We start from the raw sequence: 24,371 nt of genomic DNA on the forward strand, positions 1-24,371 counted from the left end.
ACTGCAGTATCAGGCTAGAAGATAGTTTTATTGTACAGCAAGGTGGCACTGCCCGGGAAGCGGACAGCAGTGGTAGATAGCTCCAGCAGTGGTAGTCCAAGGATCCTTGGCTGAGAGGACCTGTCTCACTCTGAAGTAGGTGGAAACAGCGTGGAGAACAGGAACACTTCTCGGATGTAGAGCGCTGAAGCTGTAGAGGAGATAGACTGGTATGTTAGTATTCACTGAAGCAGAAGCTGTATCTTTGAGAGTCCTGGCAGGCAGAAGTTGTAGAGTGGCAGGCACCAGGTTAGGGAGAGCAGGCCAGGATAGGCACCAGAAAGAAAGTAGAAGGGCCCCCAAGGAGCGAGTACCCAAGTTAGTAGAATTACCCCACAGGGCGAAGAGAGCTTCCTGCCGGAGCTAGGAAGCGGCAGAGCAGCTTAGACTGGAGCAATTCCAATCCTTGCTAACTCGGTTTGTTAGCAAATGAAGGGCACACTAAATATCAGGATGTGCTGACGTCACTTGGAGGGGACGCCCCCGAGGTTCCCGTCATGATGTAGATAAAGACGTGGGTGGTGTGCGCTCGTGCACCCTAGGAGGCCCTCAGGAAAAACATGGCGAACGCCTTCGCCGTTGCTGATCCGGGGATGCCGGGGAGAGCTGCATGAAGACACGGTGGCAGCCAACTTCCCAAGGCTTGAGGAGAGAGAAGGAAGAAAGGTGAGGCACAAAGGTCGAAACCGTCTGAGACCGATGGACGAAATAGGCTGATGTCCTGGGTTCCCCATGCCATGAAACTGTTCTCTTCCATTTTATCCAGGCTCAACCTTTGTGTTCTTGGTATGCTTGCAAGATGTTGTCTGCATAGCTTAACATGGGTCCATATTGTGACATGTGTCAATGTCCCACTACACTTGTCTATATATTTTATTTTTCGTATTTTCTTTCACATTTGCTTGGGTTCTCCCTTCCATATTTCTGATAATGTGGTAAGCTCAGGTGGGCCCCTGGACTCTTTGATCATTGTCCTGGTTGCTGTTTGCAGTTCACTGGTGCTGGCTGAGTCAGAGGATGATGTGGAAGTACACAATCTTGAGAGATAAGAACATAAGAAAATGCCATACTGGGTCAGACCAAGGGTCCATCAAGCCCAGCATCCTGTTTCCAACAGTGTCACTGTCCGAGCTGGAACTTGTCCTGTGTTTAGGCTTCTTTCCACTGACCCCGAGCCGGTTTCCGCACCTGCAGAGGGTGTCCTCCGCCGCTCCCCCCAACCCTATCTCCGCACTCACCAGCAATGCTGTCTCCCATCTGTTGTGGTTGTTCTACTTGACTGGTGTTTGTTTTTTCCTCTGTGTTTTGGTTCTCTTGCCGTCGTCCTTTGCCGTCCTCCTTTGCCGTTCTGGGCCCCCATGCCATCTGCTCCTTCTACGGCTGATGTAGCACTAGCATGTGTTTTATCACCTCCTTCTCGTGTTCTTGTTCCATTTTCGTTGTTAGGTGCTGGTGCTCGCGGAGCATGCCCTCCTTCTTACGGTGCTGCTGCTCAATGAGCATGCCCTCCTTCTTGATTGGTATATGGCCCTTGTGGCGATGCTAGCCAGGACCACCAAGGCGGCTGGAAGAAGTGTTGGCTACCCATTCCTCCATATGGCTCTCAATCCCCTGGCCTCCCTTGTTGGTTCCATGCTGGGAATGGGCCTTGCACACTGGGACCCCATGGAGCTCTTGAGTACCAATTAGCGCTGTCAGAGTTCTTCCAAGTGGGGTACATCTGGTTACTGCATCCTGTTTGTCTTTGCATCCCACTGGCTTGCGGTTATGGGCCTCTGAGAGTGCTCTGGTGTGATGTGTACGGTGCCATCGCCCTCTCGGAGGTGTGCTTCTGCGGGCCTGACCTCGTGGCCTCTTCTACTCTTGTCTCCGTGTTCCTGCTGACTGCACAGTGTCGCTGTCCTTCACGCCTCTTTTTCTTCCCCTGCTCCCTGCTCTTGTTCTGTTTTGGCCACGAACACTTTCCTGCCCTGCTGTCTGAATTGTTTCGTTGTTCTGTCCAGCCCCTGCGGAACGGCTTGATCGAAGGTTTTGACCAGTTTGTTCGGACCCCTTTGTGACTATCGCTGAGATGCTGTTATCGGGACCCGATGACATATTGCTAATATAAAATGTAGCCTGCGAAAAAAATGGGAATTAATACAAAACAATTTTATTTTTTGTATTCACCTGGCTGTTGCAGAGGCTGAATGTGGGCCCTGGAACTTGGCTTAATAGTTCATTCCCCCTTATTCCTGGGCCATTGGTGGGTCCTTTGGGGTATAACCTAGGCCCGAGACCTGGATACAGGCCTTACAGCCATAGCTATATGGGCTGTCCACTGCTTTTCTTAAGGTACGTGGCTTGCCCCAACGCCTAGTTGGAAAGAGACAGCATTTCCAGTGTCCCTTGTTGTGGGCCTGTGCTCCATTTTTTTTTTTTTTTTTAATAATCCCCTCCTGAAGAACCCTTACATTTGGTGCCTTGTTTATGAGTGGGAAAAATCCCCTACCACAAATACTGGCAGACTAAAACAGGGACTTAACAATGAATGACTTTTACCTCTTTTCCGGGGTGGAGTCTCAATTTGGGGATCTTCCATATTTAACATAACTATCTGGTGGGGCTTTTACTCTGGCTTCCCTGGCTCGTGATCCTGCTGCTGTTGCCGCAGGCTAGGAACTCCTGGCCTGGGGCTTTTTATATATATATATATATATATATATATATATATATATATATATATATAGGCAGCCTGCAAGGGGGGCTATACCACCAGAGGTGGTGGTGGTGGGGGGGGGGTGATGTGGGGCCTGAGGGCTCGGGGTGGATGGATGGCTATGCTGGTGGCCGAAGCGTATAACCACCTGAACCTGGCTCCGGCTGGCTAGGTGGATGGGTATCCCCCTAAACTTCCGAGGGGTGGGAGGCTAGGCCCATGGCTGGCTAGGTGGATGGGCTCTCTACTGCCCTAGTAGGCCGGGGTAAGGGTATGACAATTATTAGAACAGGGCTCCCTGCTGCCCTTCTAAGGTAAAGAGAAGGTTAAAATGAAATATACTTTTTTTTTTTTTTTTTTAATTAGTACTTGCTGTTTTGTATGCCTGGGAACGTTTGCTGAGCTGCCGCGTGGTCTGCTCCATCAGAAGCCCCGCTATCACTGCTGGAGTCCCGTGTGGGGGTTGGCAGTCCGGGCTGCAGGGTCTCATCGGGATCGGGGCCTTGCGTGCGCTGCTGGGTCGGGTCCCTGCCTGATCTCCCGGGGCTTCCCTCCAATGGTGCTCGCCTTCGCCGCATGGAGCTTGTCCGGGTGCCGTTGTTGGTGTCCCCTGGCCACGTGGAAGTAAAGGCGAGCTAGAGGATCTCGGCGGGGAGGAGCCGTGAGAACGCCGCTGGTGTGCCACCTGGGACCGAAGTTGCGATGCCTTCTCTCCCCGTTCCTGCTCTCCTGGGCGCGATTCTTCCTTCTTTTCTTTGGAGGGATCAAAAAAGGGATCGCCTCCCATCCGTTGTGGCCTTTTAAAGGCTTGCGATGTAATTTGCACGCGCCGGTGTCGCTCCCCCTCCATGTCGTAGCCCTGGGTGGGGCTATGACGCAACCGCATCTCTTTTCCCGTTTGCGGGGAGAAGGGGGAAGGGAGGGGGGGCGCCTGTGACCCACAAGGAGTGTGCACCGGCACTCCCCTTCTTCCGATGCTGCCTCTCTCACCCCTTCCCTTCTCCCCGGTCGCCGTCCATCGCGGGGGGGGGCCCCCCCCCCCCCCCGCGATGGACGGCGACCGGGGGAGAAGGGAAGGGTGGGCTCTGGCAATTATGTCCGGGGGAGAAGGGAAGGGGTGAGACCGGGGGAGAAGGGAAGGGTGGGCTCTGGCAATTATGTCAGGCACATCTATAACTATGACACACTGATTATTAAACTTGTGCCTATGAAAAGTGTAAGCAATCTTTTATGACAACAGAATAGACAGGTCTATGGTTTATGGCTCAACCACATAGTGCCAGTTTTCTGCAACACCCATTGTTCTTCATTACCCTGATTAACTCCTGAGATTTCCTTTCATTGGAATCCAAGATAGTATTTCTATAGTCTACTAGATCTTGAGACACAATTTGAAAAGATTATTATTTAAAGTTAATAGATCTGCACTATCAGTCTGAAAATATATGTACTCTAGAGTGGAAGTTACAAATAGTGGACAATTTTTGAACTGCCCACATAGCTGCAAAGTCTGCTGGTAATTTTTTTCTCCTGCCTTTGCATGCATGTACTTTTAGTCTGGAAATTGTCCAAATAAGAAGCACCCACAGAGATATGCACCAGAATTTTCTATACATACATTATCTGACTAAACTACACATATAAAGGTGAATTATCAAAAGTTGCGCATGTAAAAATTAATACTTATATGTGTAAAATAGCATATACATTAGCATACATTATGCAATGGGAGATACGTTCCCTTACGACAGCTGAACAGGAAGGGAATGCAAACCAGGGTGAATTAACCAAAAGTTCAGTCAGGGGAGGGGAGGACTACAACTCCCAAAGGGCTGAGGGAGAGGAAGTTGAGTACCTGAAGGGAGAGGAAGTTGAGCATGGTATGGAACCAGGTATAGAGTGGATTAAAGCAGAGGAGACAGACACATGAGACTGGTGGCAGGAGGAAGAGGACAGCAAAGGTGGAAGCAGCTGATACTTGCTGCACAAAAGACCCTTGGGGAATTGCCATGGGGCTGAGTAGGAAAATGCTGAGGTACATGTGCTTGTTTGAATGTGACTTTTTCAGTGTTGGTTTTCCTACTGACGGGGTGGTGGTAATTTGCCCCAGCTCCAGAGAGTCACCCGATCTGGGGCAAAGGGAATCTTACAGATTGTGGTGAGAGGGAACCCTGAAAGCAGGAGCAGCTGTGCAGGACTGCCTTTAAAGGTTTTTGGGTATAAGCAGAAAAGTGGGGAGGGGCACAACAAGGACTGAACTGGGTTAAAGAATCTGGTGTGCCAGGATCAAGCTAAGCATTCAGGACAAACTTTAAAAAAAATTTCTGCTATGGGCCATTATGCTGGGTCAGGCACAGCCTGGGGAGTATGAATTCAGTGGCATAGTAGTGCCAGGACTAAGCCGGACTGACAGGACTATGTTTGAACCTCGTTCTGCCTTGGGCAGGGATATGGGGCAGGCATAACTCTGCTGAACTGTACTTGTGGAGTCCAGAGCCTGACTAACCAGTTTTGTTTACAACTCGTATGGGTGTGGATTCACCTGGGCATGAATCTGGAGCCAGGTCTCAGGGAAACGAAGGGACACTGCAGTGAAGAACTAGCGGAAGAAGCTCCAGCAGCGGAACTCCACCTGGTGAGCCCTTACAATTAGTGGGGCTGATGCAATAAATATGCGCAGAAAGTGGGCGTCGAACAATCAGCGCCCACTTTCTTAATGTGTCCCAGGCGCCCCCAAGGGGGGCACCATGCAATATTTAAATTATGGGGTCGCGTTAGTAAGGAGGCGCTAGGGTTGCTTGCGTGCCCCTAGCACCTCCTTGCTAATAAGAACCCAATCGGCATCGGCGGTCTGCCAGGAAAATTGACGCCTAGTTTATCGGTGTTGGTTTCAAGGGGTGTGCATTCATTTGCAACATATTGGCAATCCGTAACGTATATGCTATATTCGTTGTATTCGTGGGGATCATGAAATGTATGGCGAACCCCCACAAATACAATGTATCACTAACAAATAAACCCCCACCCTCCTGAACCCCCTAAGACTTGCCAAAAGTCCTTGGTGGTCCAGCAGGGGTTCTGGAGCGATCTCCTTCACTCGGGCCGTTGGCTGCCAGTATTCAAAATGGCACCGATAGCCTTGCCCTTACTATGTCACAGGGGCCAACCAATGGCACCAGTAGCTCCTGTGACATAGTAAGGGCAAAGGCTATCGGTGCCATTTTGAATACTGGCAGCCGACAGCACGAGTGAAGGAGATAACTCCAGGAGCCCCTCTGGACCACCAGGGACTTTTGGCAAGTCTCCCACTCGGGCCGTCAGCTGCCAGTATTCAAAATGACGCCGATAGCCTTTGCCCTTAATATGTCACAGGGGCCAACCAATGGCACCGGTAGCGCACTGTATTGCATCGGCCCCTGTATATGATATTTTAGAAACCTCAACATACACATGCAAATCAAGGTCTGAGAGTACATTTTCGCATGTATAAAAGGGACGGCCAGGAGTGTTCCGGGGTGGGGCCAACATTTACAAGAGTAAGTTGCAATTTTATAAGCAACTTACACATGTAAATTTGGCAACTTACTTGTGTATATTTACTCCTGCTCAGTACTCCTGCTCAGTGAAATATTTATTGGTGGGGGAGACATCAGTCTGAAGATGATTGATAACCTGCAGATGGACTGGGTGAACTGGTAGACTAATTTGTAAAATTGATAATTTCATTGCGACATGCATTTAGAAAATCTTCTGACTTAGGCAATGTAAAAGCCAACTTACAGAGGAGTAAATGCATCTAAATTACATGGTAAATATACTTGCATATAATTTTAAAATTAGAAGTAAAAATACACAGGTATATCTGTTGCACATATTTATCTTGCTAAATTCTGAGCTATCCAGCTAAATAGCTAAATTTGCTGTACTTATCTGAATAAGTTCCGAGTTATCTGGATATCAGCATTTATCTGAATAAATTCAAAATTATCTGACTTAGTAGCAATATTGATCTGGATAGGTTCCGATTTACCCTGCTAAGTGGCAGCAGAGCCGGATAAGGCTTAAAATGCTGATTATCTGGCTGAGTCAGATAGCCGTTAAGTCTAAAAAGTGAGACTTATCCAGTTATCTGACATAGCCAGAAAAGTAGCATTTACAACTTGTCCAACTGAGTAACGGCTTTGCAGTCACTTAGGGGATAATTTATCAAAGTGCTATATGTCATTTTTGCATGCGTTAAGGCATTTTCACATGCAAAAAATGTTTTTAAAGCATGCGAAAATGCCATTAATGCATGTGAAAGCACCATAACGCATGGTGCGATGCAAAATGAGAAAAAGGAGGGGCTATTGGGGCGGGATTTTTGGCCAAGTGGGCTGGGCTCACAGTTTTGCAAAGCTGTATTACATGGCTTTAATGTGAATTTTAACTACACCTTTCTCTCTCTCCCTCCCTCCCCCCCAGTGGTGGTAGGAGGGCCCTGATATCTAGGCTGGTTCTCCAGGAGCTTAAAACTACTACACATGGTCCCCCCCGTCCCCCCCGTCCCCCCACAGTGGTTGATGTAGGAAATTCAACAATTCTGGCCCTTATCGCAAAGTGCGAAAAAGTTATTGCAATTTGCGTTAAGATAGCGCTTCACATAGGTATTAGCGCAAATTATGATAAACTGCCTATTACAATAAAACACATCCCTTTTCCTATCGCATGCGATATTTAGTGCATTTTGATAAATCCAGGCCTTAGCTGGATAAATTGAAATGTATCTGGATAAGTGCAAAAATATATTTGTGCAATTTTACCTGTGTGTGAATATTCAGGCATACATTTACACATATTTTATAATCTGTTTACATTGTATACATGCAGATTATTAAATGGAACAGTTTTGCCCATGCCCATATATACTCATATATGGGTGAGTGCACACACTTTAAAGTTATCCTCTCTGTAGGTAATTTTATAACATGTATACGTCCATAGTGAAAATTTGCAGGACTGCACGTACCTTAGTGAAGCACAGGAACACATATTTACATCTTCTAGGGGTGATTTTCAAAATTATTTATGCACATAAACTACATAGCGACTTCAGTACAAATTTTCAAAGCAGGCTTTCGTGCATAAAGCTGCTTTGAAAATTAGTAGGATTGCACATACCTTTGTATGACACAGACATCCTTATTAATACCTGATAGGGAGCAGGATTAGATGTGTATAAACCCATCTTCCTTGGGGGTCTCCTTCCCAGGACTGGTGAACATTGGTCTAGCTCTGTCAGGGAGGGGAACATTCAATCTCTCCAGTTACCATGGGCTGAGGGTCAGGGCCACCTGCAAGGCCCAAACTGGGCTGAGGACGCTCTCTTGATAAAACAATATTTAGACCATAACTGTGCCGCACAATGCAGAGAGTTTACGTCAAACAATAAGCAGTTCAACAAAAAAAACAACAAAAAAAAAAAATCCATGTCATTTCATTTTCAATAGTTAGATTGGAAAAAACTCGTCAAATCTCAAAAATCACAGTCTAGTCTCTTCCAATCCACTAGTGTCATCACTGCTACTCTTCTTCTTTTTTCTCCCAGGCCATCTACAGGCCCAGACTAGACTAAATATACACAGTCTTTCTCAAAACTTCTTTGAATATCCTTTACCCCTTTTTTCTACACCAGAGTCTCTTCAAAAGCTTTTCTTCTCTCAATCCAAATTCTCACACAACACACGAATGAACTCCCAAATAACTCAGACAATTCAGCAGGCAGATGCAGCTCCTTAGCTACATACACTGAAACTTCACACAGTCACCACTCTCCCTTGGTTCTTGTAGAACTCCAATGCAACTTCTCACTTTTTCTCCAATCTTCCATGGCCTTGGTCTCTTTAGTTTCTTTCTTTAGCTATCAGTCATTCTATCCCAGAATTCTTCCCCAGTCTGGATCTTTCCCTAACAGCCTTTAGTAGCACCCCAGGTTCTCCTTACTATGTACCCACTCTCAAAAATTGTGGGTACCACACTAGGTAGCACCTGCTTCTTCTCCAATTCGTCCATTAGTTACGTATGTTATTCGTTTCCCATTAAAGTTTAAAAAAAAACCCATCCCAACCCTTTAAATTTAATTAACTACAACCCTCCACCCTCCTGACCCCCCCCCCCCCCAAGACTTGCCAAAAGTCCCTGGTGGTCCAGCGGGCCCGAGTGCAAGAGAATGCTCCAGGACCCCGCTGGACCACCAGAGACTTTTGGAAAGTCTTTTGGGGGGTCAGGAGGGTGGTTTCATTCATTAATGATACGATGCATTCGTGGGGGTTCGCCATACTTTTCGGAACCCCACAAATGCAGCGAATAGGGACCTATGCGTTGCAGATTGCGCATTTATTCACCATGAATGCACATCCCTACTACCAATACACCATCTTGTTGCCAGTAGTGCCACATGTGTAAACCAACATTTGCATGCATGCTTTCAAAAATCAAAAGTTTGTACGTAAACGTTTCTCCTGCTGAATACCACTTTCGGAATGACCTTTTACAATATGCATTAAAGTATGGTTGAAATTGTTTCCATGCATACTTTTGTGCATATATCCCTGGGGTAATCTTCAAAAAGTTTATTTATGCATGGAAAAAAAAAGGTTTTATGCACTTAAATGTTAATTACCTCTATTTTATTGAAAATCCAAAACTATGTGCATAGTTTTCTGTTCTGACCTAGCTTCACCCCAGGAACACCTTCAGTGGTGGTTCATTCAAAGATAAGGGTCCTGGGCTGCATGGTCTTTATCTGGCATCATGTTCTATGTTTCTGTGTTTCTATAGATCAGTGGTTTCCAATCATAGGGCCTCATTTTCTAAAGTATCGCAGGCCTGCGATACTTTAGGAAATGGGGGGCGGGCCTGCGCTAGCCGGTAGCGATCGCACATTCGCAGTGCGATCACTGCCGGTTTCGCAGCCAATAGCACCAGCCTAGGAGGTGTAGCTATTGGGAGCGAAATAGGACGCAAAAAGGGCCTTACCTGTTCGTCGTCCGTGGCGGCTTCGCGGAGTCAGCAATATCCTTATCCAAGATGAGGGTATGGGAGGAGAATCAGAGTTGTCATAAGGGTCATTAGTATGAGGTTTTCTTAGGATAGTGATGGCAGGATGAAGGGACAAATTTGGAAGCATATGAGCATTAAATAGTAAATTTGCTCTTTTATTGTTAATAAGAGTGTAATAATGAAACCATGAATAGCAAGGAAGAGGGATCGGGATCAATATTTATGTAGCACTAGCTACATATTTTGGGGGTAATTTTCTAAGCCATTCACATACATAAAATCCATTGTTCCAAAACTGTCCCAGGATCAGTATTTATAAAAGTTATAAAAGTATGGGTCTGATTTTAAAAAGCATTTACATGCATAGAGGTGAATTTTTAAAAGCCTGGCATGCACCAAAACCGGGAGATGCGTGTGCATGCAGGACATGCGTGCACCCAGCAGATTAAAAAAGCCGCCTACATGCACACGCATCTCCTGATGCGCGGATATCTCACTCCAGTTCAAAATGGAGAGAAAGCGATCCGGGGTGGGGCCGAGATATATATGTGCAAACTCTTACACACCTGGGCGCGTGCCTAGGTCCAGTGCTGTGTAACTTTACTTCTGCTATGGAGGTGATGTAAGTTTAAAAAAAAACCAAAAACCTTCTGGGGTAACTGGGGGGACTACAGGTTATTAAACCAGAGGGGATTGGAGGACCTTGCTCTATACTGAGTGAACTGGTAAAACTGGTCATGGCGTGGCTGCGTGCCGGTGGTTATAAAATTCCCCCACTTGCCTGGCTCATGCTCGGATGTGCATGGCTATGTGCGCCCAGTTGCAAAATAGGGGGCACACACATACATGCACCCAGGCTATTTTATAATCTATGCCCGAATATGTGCATATGTTATAAAACTGCGGTGTCCTTGGGCGCATGTCAACGCATAATCGTCAGTGTGCACCTGTGCTCCCCTTTGAAATTTACCATCCCTAATGTGGGTTTTACATGTGTGAATGCACTTTACTTGAGTAAGTTAGGTTTTGAAAATTGCTACAGTATATGCCATTGAATTGTCCATAGGATTTATTCACATAAGTGCACTTTACTCAAGTAAATGTTTTTAAAAAAATTGCTATGATAGTATTTATTTATTTCTTTATTTGGATTTTTTTATATACCGAAGTATAGCGTTCTGCCTTCACTCCGGTTTTCCTTTTAAAATTTGTCTGTATGTGTGTTACCCAGTTTCTTTCACACTTTTAAGCACACTGAGGCATTCCAGAAGGTAGAGTTGGAGTGCAGTTGCAGCTTACATGTACAAGTTATGCCTTCATTTACGCCTAATTACCTCCGTATGTTCAAAGCAAATGTATGTGCATAGGTTTGCTTTGAAAATAGTCAGTGAAGCCTGTGTGCACAATGTACATGCAGATCTCACCTCAAAGCAGGCTGCTATATAATTATTCTCCCCAAGGACAACTTTGATGGTACCAACATTATTTTTAAAATTAAAGAGTACTTTTACAGCTTGAATTTTGCCTAATAAAAAGTGATTAGTTTTATTTCAAATTTTCAGTTTATAAATACTTACAGGAGTCCCGCTTATAGAAATAGAATATGACAGCAGCAGATAAAGACCATCTAACATCCAGTCTGCCCTGCTCAGCTTTATAGTCTCTTCCTGGCCCTCAGGTATTCTCTGTCTCCACCAGCTTCACAGGGAGGCTGTTAAATGTGTCCACCATCATTCCTGTAAAGAAAGAATTCCTTAGATTGTTCCTGAGTCTATCTTCTTTTACCTTCATCCCATGACAACTCATTCCATAACTTCCTTTCTGCTGACAGAGGCCCGCCTCCTGTGCAATTATAGATTGGAGGTATTAAAATGTAACTAATGTATCTCTCCTTTCCTTATTTTCCTCCATGGTACAAATATTTAGATCTTTAAATCTTTCCTATATGCTTTATGATGAAGATCGTTGACCATTTTAGGAACTGTCCTTTGGACTGACTCTATTCCATTTACATTCTTTTGAAGGTACAGTCTTATTTCCTTTCCATTTTGTGATCTCTGTAGTATGATTGATTTGCCAGAGTTTAGATGGAAATAAGAATACAATATAATAGAAAATTCATCTGTTTCCTTTTGAAGCATTATTTAAGTGTTTTCTCTATTTCATTATGTTTTTAATTCATGTTTAATTCATATATAGAATCTATGATAGCATGATTTTGACAAGGATCATTTAGTTATCCAATGTAACCTTCTTTAACTTACTGATGCTGTTCTCTCATTTTTTAAATGTATGAATATTTAGTTTTCCCAAATCAATCCTGAATGAAAACAAACTCACAGACACTCACAGCTTCTCATTGCACTTTTTTTGTACTTAACCATTTTTTAATAAAAGCAATCATGAATATAAATAATTTCCCTTAAATCATGTTGAAATTGACTGTTGAGAGAAAAACAGACAGAAACAATAAGAAATGGTTTGAATTTTCAAGGATGTTAAATAACTCAGGAAATGTTTTATTCACTGATAGGAAAAAACAGGATCTTGTTCTTTACATTATAGAATATTCAAAGAATAAAATATATGATATGTGGCATATGTGTCACAGTCCTTCCTAACTGTACTGACATTTCACAAGGTGTCTAAAACCACATTGTTATCACTGCCACACAATAAAATTCTGTTAAATTATCTATTTTGCTTTATGTGTTTAATGTACTGTTTAAAGAGGGGATGGGAACATTAAGTTGTGTGTATCATACCTAGCTTAAAAAAATTGTGGTTTGTGGTTTATATTTTCAACATATTTTAACAGAAACTCATAGGAAATGGGTCTTAAAACCACATAATAAATAAATTATTTGTCCTTAAGTGATTTTCAGTTTAATATTCATAAGGGAAAGGAGCTTTACAAATAATTTAATATTTGAATGAATCTTTTATAAGAATTATAGACACATATACATACTTAGAAATATACATATACATACACATGAACACATTTTGTGACAAAGATAGTGTAAGTAAGAAATCAATGATATTTAACTAACTTAATTGTGCATACTAAACAGCATTAAGACCAGCATGGCAATATGCATTACTAGCCAGTTTTTATGCTGCTTAGTATATTGGAATTAAATGCCTACTATATGAAACTAATGATATGCAAAAGGTGGCAGGAGTGCCTTAGTATCACAAAAGTCAATGTGGCCAAGCTAATGCTTGTTTCATTTGATAGGTCAGCTTTCCCATACTAACCAGCCAAAAGTGAAACGGCCAGTTTGCAGAGGAATCACTCCCATCTCCCCTTCAGATTAAAAATATGGGCATCCTCAGGCCTTCTAACATCCACACCATTCCTTCAAAAACACAGTCAGGCCTCTGCTATCCAAAATACACTGAACCCTCAACCCTACCCCCAACTACAGGAGAGCCTCCGTGGCCCAAAGACCCCATATCCCTATCCAGATAAGGGTTTCAAGGTCCATCTTGCATCCCACTCCCTCTTTTGATGGATAGCCTCTATGTCACGAATATCCACATATCCACCCTTGACTCCCAGACCAAACTAATCCCACAATCTTCAAAATGTTTCCTGACAGAATGGAGCAGGTTCCAATCCTGTCAATTATGGTGGCAAAATCAAAAAAGTCACCAATAACATTCTGATCAGTATTTCCTGGGGTAAAAGTAACTTTTGTGGCATTACTAGTGCACATTAAGACTCTTTGAGGTGAATTTTAAAGCCCAGCACACACATTAATTAGGGGATGCATGAATACGCTGGGCTTGTGCGCATTGAGCGGATTTTAAAAGTGGCCTAGATACTCACATATCTCTCACAGAACGTACATATCAAAAGTTTTCAAAAAGGGGCAGATCATGGGCATGGGGTGGGTGGATCAGGGCCAGTTTGGGACGTGAACCTGAGATGTGCATGTGAATACTTACGCAGTCTGGTGTGTGTAAAAGTCCCCTGCCGTATAACTTTTCTTCTACTATGGATAATATGTTAGCAGGGGCGGATCGGCCTATCGGGGGATCGGGCATCCCCCGGTGGGCCGATTGCTCTGGTCACATGGTCTCTGAGCTCGGCCGCGACAGAGCCGTGCTCGGCAGACCACGGGGTATCTCCTGGGCCAGCCTGCGCGGAAAATCCCCAGGCCGATCTTTGCCCGGAATCCGCCCCTGTGTGTATTAGTTAAAAATTAAAGAAAGCTAGGCAGATCTGCAGTGTTTTAAGAGTCAGGGATAACTGGAGGAAGTGAAGGCTATTAAACCAGGGTAATTTGGAAGACCTATCTTTTAACTAGGCAAACTGGGGATGAACTGGTAAAACTGGAAATAGTGTTGGCATGCGTCCCTTTTAAATCCCCTGATTTATGTGGTAGAAGCGAGTTTTGTGTGCTCATGCACGCACCCATTTACAATTTGGCATACATGAGCGTACAGCCAGGCTATTTTATAACAAGCATGCATATACACCCTATGTTATTATATGGCCACATCGCTGGGCACGGGTTGACCTATGCACGCAAATGTGCACATGCACATCAGTTTATAAGTTGCCATTTTAGACCTAGATTCATCATTTTGATATAAATTTCACTTGAATAATGCCTGTGATAAAAAAAGAGGTGTGATTAGGAGAATTTTTAGATACCACAATGTGTGCTATTTTGCTTCTTTAAATGAGAGAGAGAGAAACTATCTATAAGGCGCTCATAGTAGTCAAGTTTTATATCTCTATAGGAGGGGCAGCTAATAAACTTGAGGTGAGGTGCTGGCGGTGGTTTAGAGTTTAGGGGCCAGCTTTTCATGCATAGGGAGATGTACGAACAGCATCGTTCACCTCAGTGCAGATTTGATGTCATTTGGAGTGAGGGAAATCTCACAAAGATGACATTTCTACTAGGGATGTGCAGAGGGACCGCATACATTACATTCGGTATTTGTATTTGTGGGGGGGTAGATACATTGCATTCGGCAAGGGGGGGCCCCGATCCATTCATGCGTTCCATTCTTATTTGTTTCCCGGCTACAATTTAATTAACTACAACCCCCACCGTCCTGACCCCCCACAAGACTTGCCAAAGCTCTGTGATGGTCCAGCGGGGGTCCGGGAGCCATCTTCTGCACTCACACCATTGGCTGCCGGTATTCAAAATGGCGCCGATAGCCTTTGACCTAACTATGTCACAGGGGCTACTGGTGCCATTGGTCGGCCCCTGTCACATGATAGGAGCAATGGATGGCCGGCGCCATCTTGTGCTCCTACCATGTGACGGGGCCAACCAATGGCACCGGTAGCCCCTATGACATAGTAAGGGCAAAGGCTATCGGCGCCATTTTGAATACTGGCAGCCGACGGCCCGAGTGCAGGAGGTCACTCCCGGACCCCCGCTGGACCACCAGGGACTTTTGGAAAGTATTAGGGGACCCTCCTGACCCCCACAAGACTTGCCAAAAGTCCCTGGTGGTCCAGCGGGGGTCTGGGAGCGATCTCCTGCACTCGGGCCATTGGCTGCTGGTATTCAAAATGGCGCCGATAACCCCTGTGACATAGTAAGGGCAAAGGCTATCGTCTCCATTTTGATTACCGGCAGCCGACGGCCTGAGTGCAGGAGATCACTCCCAAACCCCTGCTGGACCACCATGGACTTTTGCCAAATCTTGGGGGGGTCAGAAGGGTGGGGGCTTTGTTTAAATTCGCTCCTTTATATGTCCGAATAATTCGGTGAAGATCCGTTGTATTTGTGGGAATTGCGATATGTTTCGCTTCCCCATGAATACAACGAATATGGCCCTATACATTGCGGATTGCCAATATGTTGCAAACAAATGCACACCCCTAATTTCTACTATATTCTCTAGCCCTAGCTTGATGGACTCTATAACAGGATACCATCAAGCTAGGGCGAGAAAGCATAGTATAACATTTCATCTTTGTGAGACTTTTTTCACTCCAAATGATCTCAATTCTTCACCGAGGTGCACTGTGCTGTTTGTTCAACTCCCTATGCATGAATAACTGGCCCCTAACCCTAAACCCCCACCAACACCTCACCTTGAGCTATTAGCTGCCCCTCATATAGGCATATAAATAGTTGCATACTATGAAGGCCTCCCCAGAGGCTCTGTCTCTTATCGCTCTACTCAACTCTCATCCCCTCCCAAGCCCAGAAATGGCCAAAATACAATTCACAAAATTTATCATGAATTGCATAAAATCCGTTTTTGGCATATCGCTCAGCTTAACGCTAGGAAAAAAGGTGTAGTTATTTCCAGCGTTAAAACCCTGTGATAGCATGCATTATGCTATTGCATGGTGCAATATTGCCCCTCATTTTCATAAATCCCACCCAAATTCCTTCCTAATCCCAACCATTCCCAAAATTTGCATTTGCGTGTGTGCGACTGCTATTATCACATGCATTATGGTGTTAACGCATGCAGTAATCTGTTATTGCGTGCATTAATACCATAACACATTTTAATGAATGACCCTAAAAGTTAGCTGGATAAACTTATCCACGCAAATTTTGGAGGTATATTCAGTAGTGCAGATTCAAAATTGAATATAGCGAGCTACCTTAAAATTAGCCAGCTAGGAAGAGCTTTCAAGATGGCGCCCTGACCAGACGTGGCTAAAGGAGCTCCTGAAATTTCCCCTGAAATTGTTTTCCACTATGCCACATACAAAGCGGAAGGCTAGGGTTCCTGGAGGGGAAAATACCTCCACACCGACCGAAGCCTCCCAGACGCGGATAGGAAACTTCTTTACCACACTTCCTCCACCAACGCCGGGAGATCTCGTCGCTATAGGGAGAGACGAGGAGCGTGAACTCTCCCTATTGACTGAGACATCTTTGAGCCCCGGCTCACCAAAGAGACCGCTGCCTCCGGGACGTGGAGAAGACCTAAAGCAGCCGCATGCTTTCTCCCCCTCCGAAGAAAGTAGTGGAGGGGTAGAGATGTCAGCATGCAAAGAAACAACATTGGGACTTGCCGGCTTGGAGCAAGGATGTGTGGATCCGAGAGGAGAGGCAGGAGGACGATCGGATTCTGTGCAGGCTGCAGGAAACGTCCCGCTGAGAGAGAACAATGGCGCCGATGAAGCAGTAAGTGGGGGAAGGGTAGCCGAGGCTCAAGAAGCAAAAGGGTCAGTACTGATGACTCCCCCAGGCGAAATTACCCTCTCTATGATTTGGACAGCACTTAAGTCCTTAGAGACTGCTATAGGAGGTTTGACAAGAGAGGTTCAAAGTATTAAAGAACAAACTAAACAAAACGCTAATGAACTGGTTATCCAAAAAGAAAAAGTGGGAAAAATAGAAGAACGGTTGGAAAATGTGGAAAAAAATACAGACTAATTTAATACAGTCAGAAATAGAAGCTAATAAAAGACTGGAAAGAATAGAAAATAACTTAAGAGCCCATAATTTGAGGTTCATCAACTTTCCTGTATTTAGAAATATTTCTCCTATAGACCTGTTTAAATTGTATGTTTCTCAGGTATTGAAAATTCCAGATGAAATCAAGCCTGTAATTACTAAAGCCTATTACTTATTTCCTGCTGATTCTAATCAGGGTAATGTGGAGGAAATGTCTTTACCAGATATAACAGCTCTTTTGGAATCCTCACAAGAGATGGTGGCCTCTCAAAGGAGACCATTACTTGTTTCTTTTGCATTTTTAATGGATAAGAATAATGTCTTTAAACATTTCTTTCGTAACAATCATGCGTTATTCTTTGGGCAAAGGATTTGGTGCTATCCAGATCTAATTAAACAGACACAACAGCGAAGAAAACTATTTCTTAATATGAGATTGGAAGTCCACCAGATGGGAGGAACTTTCAAGTTACAATTTCCTTGCAAGTGTCATGTTAAGAGTGGGGAAATTAACTAGCTGTATATAATGACAAGTGGTACGGACAAATTCTATTAAAAACCAATCTTTATTCTACTATGGTCAAAATTTAAACAATATTTTTTATATAGAGACAGAAACCTCAGAACTGGTAAACCTTGTTATTTTTTACAATGGTTTTTTAAGAACCAGTGAGTTCGATCATAGGTTTCTTATTGTCTCTTTTTTTGTTTTTTCTTTAAAAAGATTTTTAACTTGTATGTATCTTATTTAACATGATTTTCTAAGTATTCGGTAGAGATGTGAATCGTGTCCTCGATCGTCTTAACGATCGATTTCGGCTGGGAGGGGGAGGGAATCGTATTGTTGCCGTTTGGGTGTGTAAACTATCGTGAAAAATCGTTAAAATCGTGAGCCGGCACACTAAACCCCCCTAAAACCCACCCCGACCCTTTAAATTAAATCCCCCACCCTCCCGAACCCCCCCCCCAATGCTTTAAATTACCTGGGGATCCGGCGGTGGTCCAGAACGGCGGCGGTCCGGAACGGCCCCCTCAATAGAATCGTGTTGTCTTCAGCCGGCGCCATTTTTCAAAATGGCCGCCGCAAAATGGCGGCGGCCATAGACAAAAACGATTCGACGCAGGAGGTCGTTCCGGACCCCCGCTGGACTTTTGGCAAGTCTTGTGGGGGTCAGGAGGCCCCCCCAAGCTGGCCAAAAGTTTCCTGGGAGTCCAGCGGGGTTCCGGGAGCGATTTCTTGCCGCGAATCGTTTTTGTACGGAAAATGGCGCCGGCAGGAGATCGACTGCAGGAGGTCGTTCAGCGGCGGTCCAGAACCGGGGTGGGTTTTAGGGGGTTTTAGTGTGCCGGTTTTCCTGCCCTCCCCTTCCCTCGATTTACGATTTTTTAACGATAAATCGGGGGAATTGGTATTGTATCCTGGCCCTAACGATTTTTTGACGATTTAAAATATATCGGACGATATTTTAAATCGTCAAAAAACGATTCACATCCCTAGTATTCGGTAAGGCTTGACATATTGTGTTGGAATGAACTTCCCTTGCGGTTTTATGTTACCGTTAATAGCACAGCCGTTGTTTTCTTGCTTGTAAATTTCAAGCAGATTCGGCTAGTGTGCCATGAATTAACCTCAATGTATATTTAATTCAAGTTTCTTCACTGGGAAAGTTCTTATGCTTTTTCACATTACAAAATGTCCTTTGAAAGCAATGTCTGTATCAACTTAAGAGTACAGCCCGGATTAGATCAGGCAGAATAGCTTTTATGACTCTATGCCTTGAACAAAATAACATGAATTTGAAGACTTATTAATTTGCCTTCTACAATGTAGCACTGAATTTATAGACTTGTTACAATGTAAAGTGTTTCTAAACAAGTCTGTGCTTATAATCCCCGCCACAGTGTTGCACTTATCTTTCGAACTTGTTGCGATATCTTTCACCGCTTGAAACAAGTGTGTGCCTAGAATCGCCAACGCCAACGTTTCACATGTAGTTTCTTCAGGGCAGATTCTAAAAGACAGCAGGATAACAGAAGAACATTAATGTCTTTAAAGCAATAACAATTTTAGTCATTTTGAAAAATATTTGTACTCACGAAACTGTCTGTGGCTAGTAACAAGCGGGCTTCTAACTGCCGACTATCTCGGCTAAACTTTTTATAGTACTCCTACGTTTTGAGAGGTGACCAATCGAATCATTCCAGATGAACGTGCTGCACGTAGCAGCTAGCTTTATTGCACGATTTTTCTTAAGACAATGGACATCTTTAAATCCCTATCGAAATTGAATGGGAAAATGGCGTCGTCATGATGTGTGCATTTTTTATACAACTGTGAATGTCAACGTACACTAGTACTGCAATGCCAGTAAAAGTGTTTTTCAACGAAAATGATATGTGATTTTCTTCCACCAGAATATCTTATTATCTAATTAAACTGTTCCATTCAATTTTACTGTTTAATCCCGAGGGTTCCTCCGCGCCTAGCTTAAAAATCCATTCTTGTTCTCTACTATATAGTGTCTTTTCTCTATTGCCACCTCTGGCATCAGCTGTTATGTGGTCGATGACGAACCAGCGGAGTTCGTGGACTTGATGATTATTTAATAGACAATGCTCTACAATCTGTGCAGTTAGTCTCTTGTTTTTCAAACAACTCTTGTGTTCACTGATGCGAGAACTTAAATTTCTGCTGGTTTGGCCCACGTATATCATGTTGCAGGGACATGAGATGACATAAATGACATGAGTGGTTTGACAGGTAGTAAATTGATATAGTTTGTAGATGTATCCAGTTTTGACACATTTATATTCTTTTAATTCAATGGTTTGACTGCAGATTTTACAGTGGCCGCATTTGTAATGGCCTCGAAGTGTATTACCATCCAGCGTTGTGGGTTTTGCGATTTTCTCCTTTAATGTTGAAGGGCATAAGATCTCCTTGAGATTTCTTCCTCTCGAAAAGGCAGTTCTAAATTCGAGTTCTTCTAATCCCGGAATTAATTGGATGAGATGCCAATGTCTACGCATGTTTTGAACAATTCGTTTGGACATTGGAGAATATTTGATTACACATGTCATCATTTTTGCGTCCTCTTCTTTTGGAGTTGACGTCAGTAAAGCATCTCTGTCGTAATATAGAGCTCTCTTGAACCCACTGGTAATTGCCTTCTTGGGGTATCCTCTGTTTTTCAAATCTTTCGAAAGATGTGTTGCCTGAGCCCTGAAAATATGAGTTTCTGAACAGTTTCTTTTATACCTCAGAAACTGGGAAAACGGCAAACTAGTTTTCAAAGGTACTGGGTGTGCACTACTATAGTGCAGCATGGTGTTTCTATCTGTGCTTTTTTTGTATACATATGTCTGCAGACCTCCATTTTCGTCTTTTTTGACTGTGACATCCAAAAAAGAAATCTTTTTAAAATGGTATGTTAGTGTGAACTGGATATTTTCATCACAGGTGTTTAACCATTTGAAGAATGAATTTAGTTCTAATTCACTCCCATTCCAGAGTATGAAAATATTGTCAATATACCTCTTGTATAGATATATCCTTGAGATGAATGGAGATTGTTGAATCCATTCTTTTTCGAATTCTTTTTCGAATTCTGCCATGAACAAATTTGCTAACGATGGAGCCATTGTTGCTCCCATCGCCGTCCCAGAAATCTGCTGATAGTATTTCTGTTGAAATATGAAGAAATTTTTGGTTAAAGCAATGGTTGCTAATGTCAGCAGAAATTCACTGGGTATCCTGTGAGGTTGTTTTCTTTTGTCCAGATATTTCTTGACTATTTTCAATGCCTCAATTTGTGGTATAGAGGTATAAAGAGATTTTATGTCCAGTGTGACCAACCATTTATCTGAGATCTCATCTTTAACTTCTTCTAAGATGCTTAAAAAATGACCCGTATCTTTCTTTGATATATGATGGAATATGTGGAACAAAATCTTTGAGAAAACAGTCTATGAATCTTGAAAATGGTTCTAGTAGAGAATCGTTTGAGGAAATTATGGGTCGTCCTGGGGGGTTAGTGATGGTTTTATAAAAGCTATTCTGCCTGATCTAATCCGGGCTGTACTCTTAAGTTGATACGGACATTGCTTTCAAAGGACATTTTGTAATGTGAAAAAGCATAAGAACTTTCCCAGTGAAGAAACTTGAATTAAATATACATCGAGGTTAATTCATGGCACACTAGCTGAATCTGCTTGAAATTTACAAGCAAGAAAACAACGGCTGTGCTATTAACGGTAACATAAAACCGCAAGGGAAGTTCATTCCAACACAATATGTCAAGCCTTACCGAATACTTAGAAAATCATGTTAAATAAGATACATACAAGTTAAAAATCTTTTTAAAGAAAAAACAAAAAAAGAGACAATAAGAAACCTATGATCGAACTCACTGGTTCTTAAAAAACCATTGTAAAAAATAACAAGGTTTACCAGTTCTGAGGTTTCTGTCTCTATATAAAAAATATTGTTTAAATTTTGACCATAGTAGAATAAAGATTGTTTTTTAATAGAATTTGTCCGTACCACTTGTCATTATATACAGCTAGTTAATTTTTCCATTTGATATATTAGAGACTAGCTGGTCCCAATTTCGTTGTTCATGTTAAGAGTGGGGAACAGAGATATATTTTCTTAGAACCTTCTCACTTAAGGTCCTTTCTCGACTCTCGAACCAACCCCACTTAAGCTTACTGTTTGGGTGTATGTGAATGCATAAGGTGGAGGCTATCAGGGTCTACAATAGTTTATGTTATTATTTCAGTGTATAATGCTCCTTATTTCCAGCTCTCCCATATTTATTTTATTAATTGAGTACAATGTTAGCTATATTGTTAATGGATAATGGAATATGTTTTCATTTTTAAATTACCTTAATTGTACACAAATTATTTCTTTAACAAGTGTATACTTGTATGTATTTAAAAAGCAATAAATAAAAAATTAAAAAAAAAAAATTAGCCAGCTAACTTTAGCTGGCTAACTTTAGGACAGGTCTTAGACCTGACCTGACTTTGCCAGCCAAAGCCTAGATGCATCAAGCTGCAATTTATTTTCATGGAAGGAGTCCCACTATTGGGGGGGGGGGGTTATTGCTGAAATAGTGGGGCTTTTCCTCATTAAAAAGATTGCAGTTCTATAGCACAGAATGCCAAACACCATGGCCAAACATCGTGGGGCAAAAGAACATCGCCGCTCTTTAACACAATGGTGGCCCAAACCTCCAGGGATGCCATCACCTTAAAGAGCCAGAAAAAAAAGTTGGGGGTGGGAATCTTCCTCACTATTTTTCCTACCATTTGGAGGGAAGGGGTGGGGAGCTATCTTTTTTTTTATTTTATATTTATTAATTTCATCATTGCAAGCAGGACAATACCTTACTTTGAAAAAAGAAAATAACATTATCCAGAAATAGAAAAAAAAAGGAGAATTTCACAAGAATTAAATCTTATATACAATAAGTCATTTACCCAGTAGGAAACTCTATATGCGGGGGCGCATAATATTGGGAGAATTATAAGCATCTAACATTCAAAGAAAATGACTTAACGTGCGATAGGCAATATATATATCATGGATCTAGGATGACCAATTCCCTAGGAGAAGATGTTAATATACTCCTGGAATTAATAAAGGATTTAAGCTGTTCTGTAAAAAAAATACAAAACATTCATTCAAAGACAGAATAATATATTTACAGGGATACCTTGAAATAAAGGAAAACCCCAATGAGATAACCTGGGGAAGGAATAAGGAAATTACATCTATGTTCTTGGATAGCACGAGTAAAGTCCGGAAAGATACAAATTATCTGTCCATAAAAAGGTACAGAAATATTCTTAAAGTATCTCTTCATTAGTCCACTCACATCATATTCAGAAATGAGGGAAACAAGAAGAGTTAAACGTTCGTAAACGTCTGCGGTGGAATCCTCCAGAAATTGAGTTAAGTCAACAGCGGCATCAGGACGACACTCTTGAGAAGTTTTCCCTTTATCCATAGCTGGTAGGAAATAAGACTTATTTATAGAAGGCATTTTCCCCTTCTCAAATTGCAATATTTCCAGAAAATATTTCTTAAGGGTTTGATAGGAATTTTCACTATAACCTTTGGAAAATTCAATATTTGGAGATTTAAATGCTGAGAATAATTTTCTAAATATTCCAACCTTCTAGAGCAATTGCTGAAATCTTTAATCAGTTTTACATTACAAGATTGTGTCTCAGTGGTCACAACCTCCAAAGTCTTCATCTGTGACTGTATTTCCCTAAATGTCTCATCCTACTTCACCTCAGAAGTGCCCATCTTCATAGTAAGGTTCTTAATCTTCAGCTGGCAATCCTGTAGATAGCAGCCAAACCTAGTCACAAGGTCCCAAAGGGCTTCCTGAATGACTACTGCTGGCTTAGGAGGAAGAGAAATAGTCTCACCCAGAGTTCCAGGGAAAGCCATCTCTGGGTCACTTCTTACCGGCACTGCATAAGCCCCTCTGGGCTCTCCTTCAGTCTCAGTCGGAGAGGAGGTGGCAGAAAAAAACATCACCTCCTGAATGGTATCCAACATTGCTGGCATTAACAGGGATTGCAGAGCTTCCAGCACCTGAACTCCACTCTCTCTCCCCCCCCCCCCCCCCCCCCCCCCCCGTGGTCGCACAGGATGCGTACCTGCCCTGCGCCGTGGTCAGAGTTGAAGCAGGAGTAAACCCAGGCGCCAGCGGGAGCCGCAGATCTGGGGGGTTCAAGGAAACTTCCCCAGTGCTCCCTCATCGGATTTCACAGTTGGGTCAGACACTCCCTCAAGTGTAGCTGATCCGAAGGCAGTCATCAATCGCTGTCAATGGGGAAGAGGAGAATCCGGGGAGAAGACTTGGACCTTCCCTTTTCATTTAGGAGGCATCTTAGAGGTAATTCAGCGGAGGAAACAAAGAGCGGTTGAGCACGTGTAGTTCACACCGTCATATTGCTCCCGGGGAGCTATCTTTTACCTCTGCTATTTGGAGGGTGGGGAGGTGGTAAAGGAGCCAGAACCATCACTGTGTGGCTATATTTCTCTGGTGCCAGCCTTGAGAGATGAGGGCTCATGATATCGCCTGTCATTGAAAAGACACGCTCACTGGGCACACTGGTTGGTGGAAGGACAGATATCACTGAGCCACTTTGACTAGGTGTGGCCAGACAGT

The sequence above is a fragment of the Rhinatrema bivittatum genome, chromosome 5, assembly GCF_901001135.1.
Source record: "Rhinatrema bivittatum chromosome 5, aRhiBiv1.1, whole genome shotgun sequence".
NCBI lineage: Eukaryota > Metazoa > Chordata > Amphibia > Gymnophiona > Rhinatrematidae > Rhinatrema > Rhinatrema bivittatum.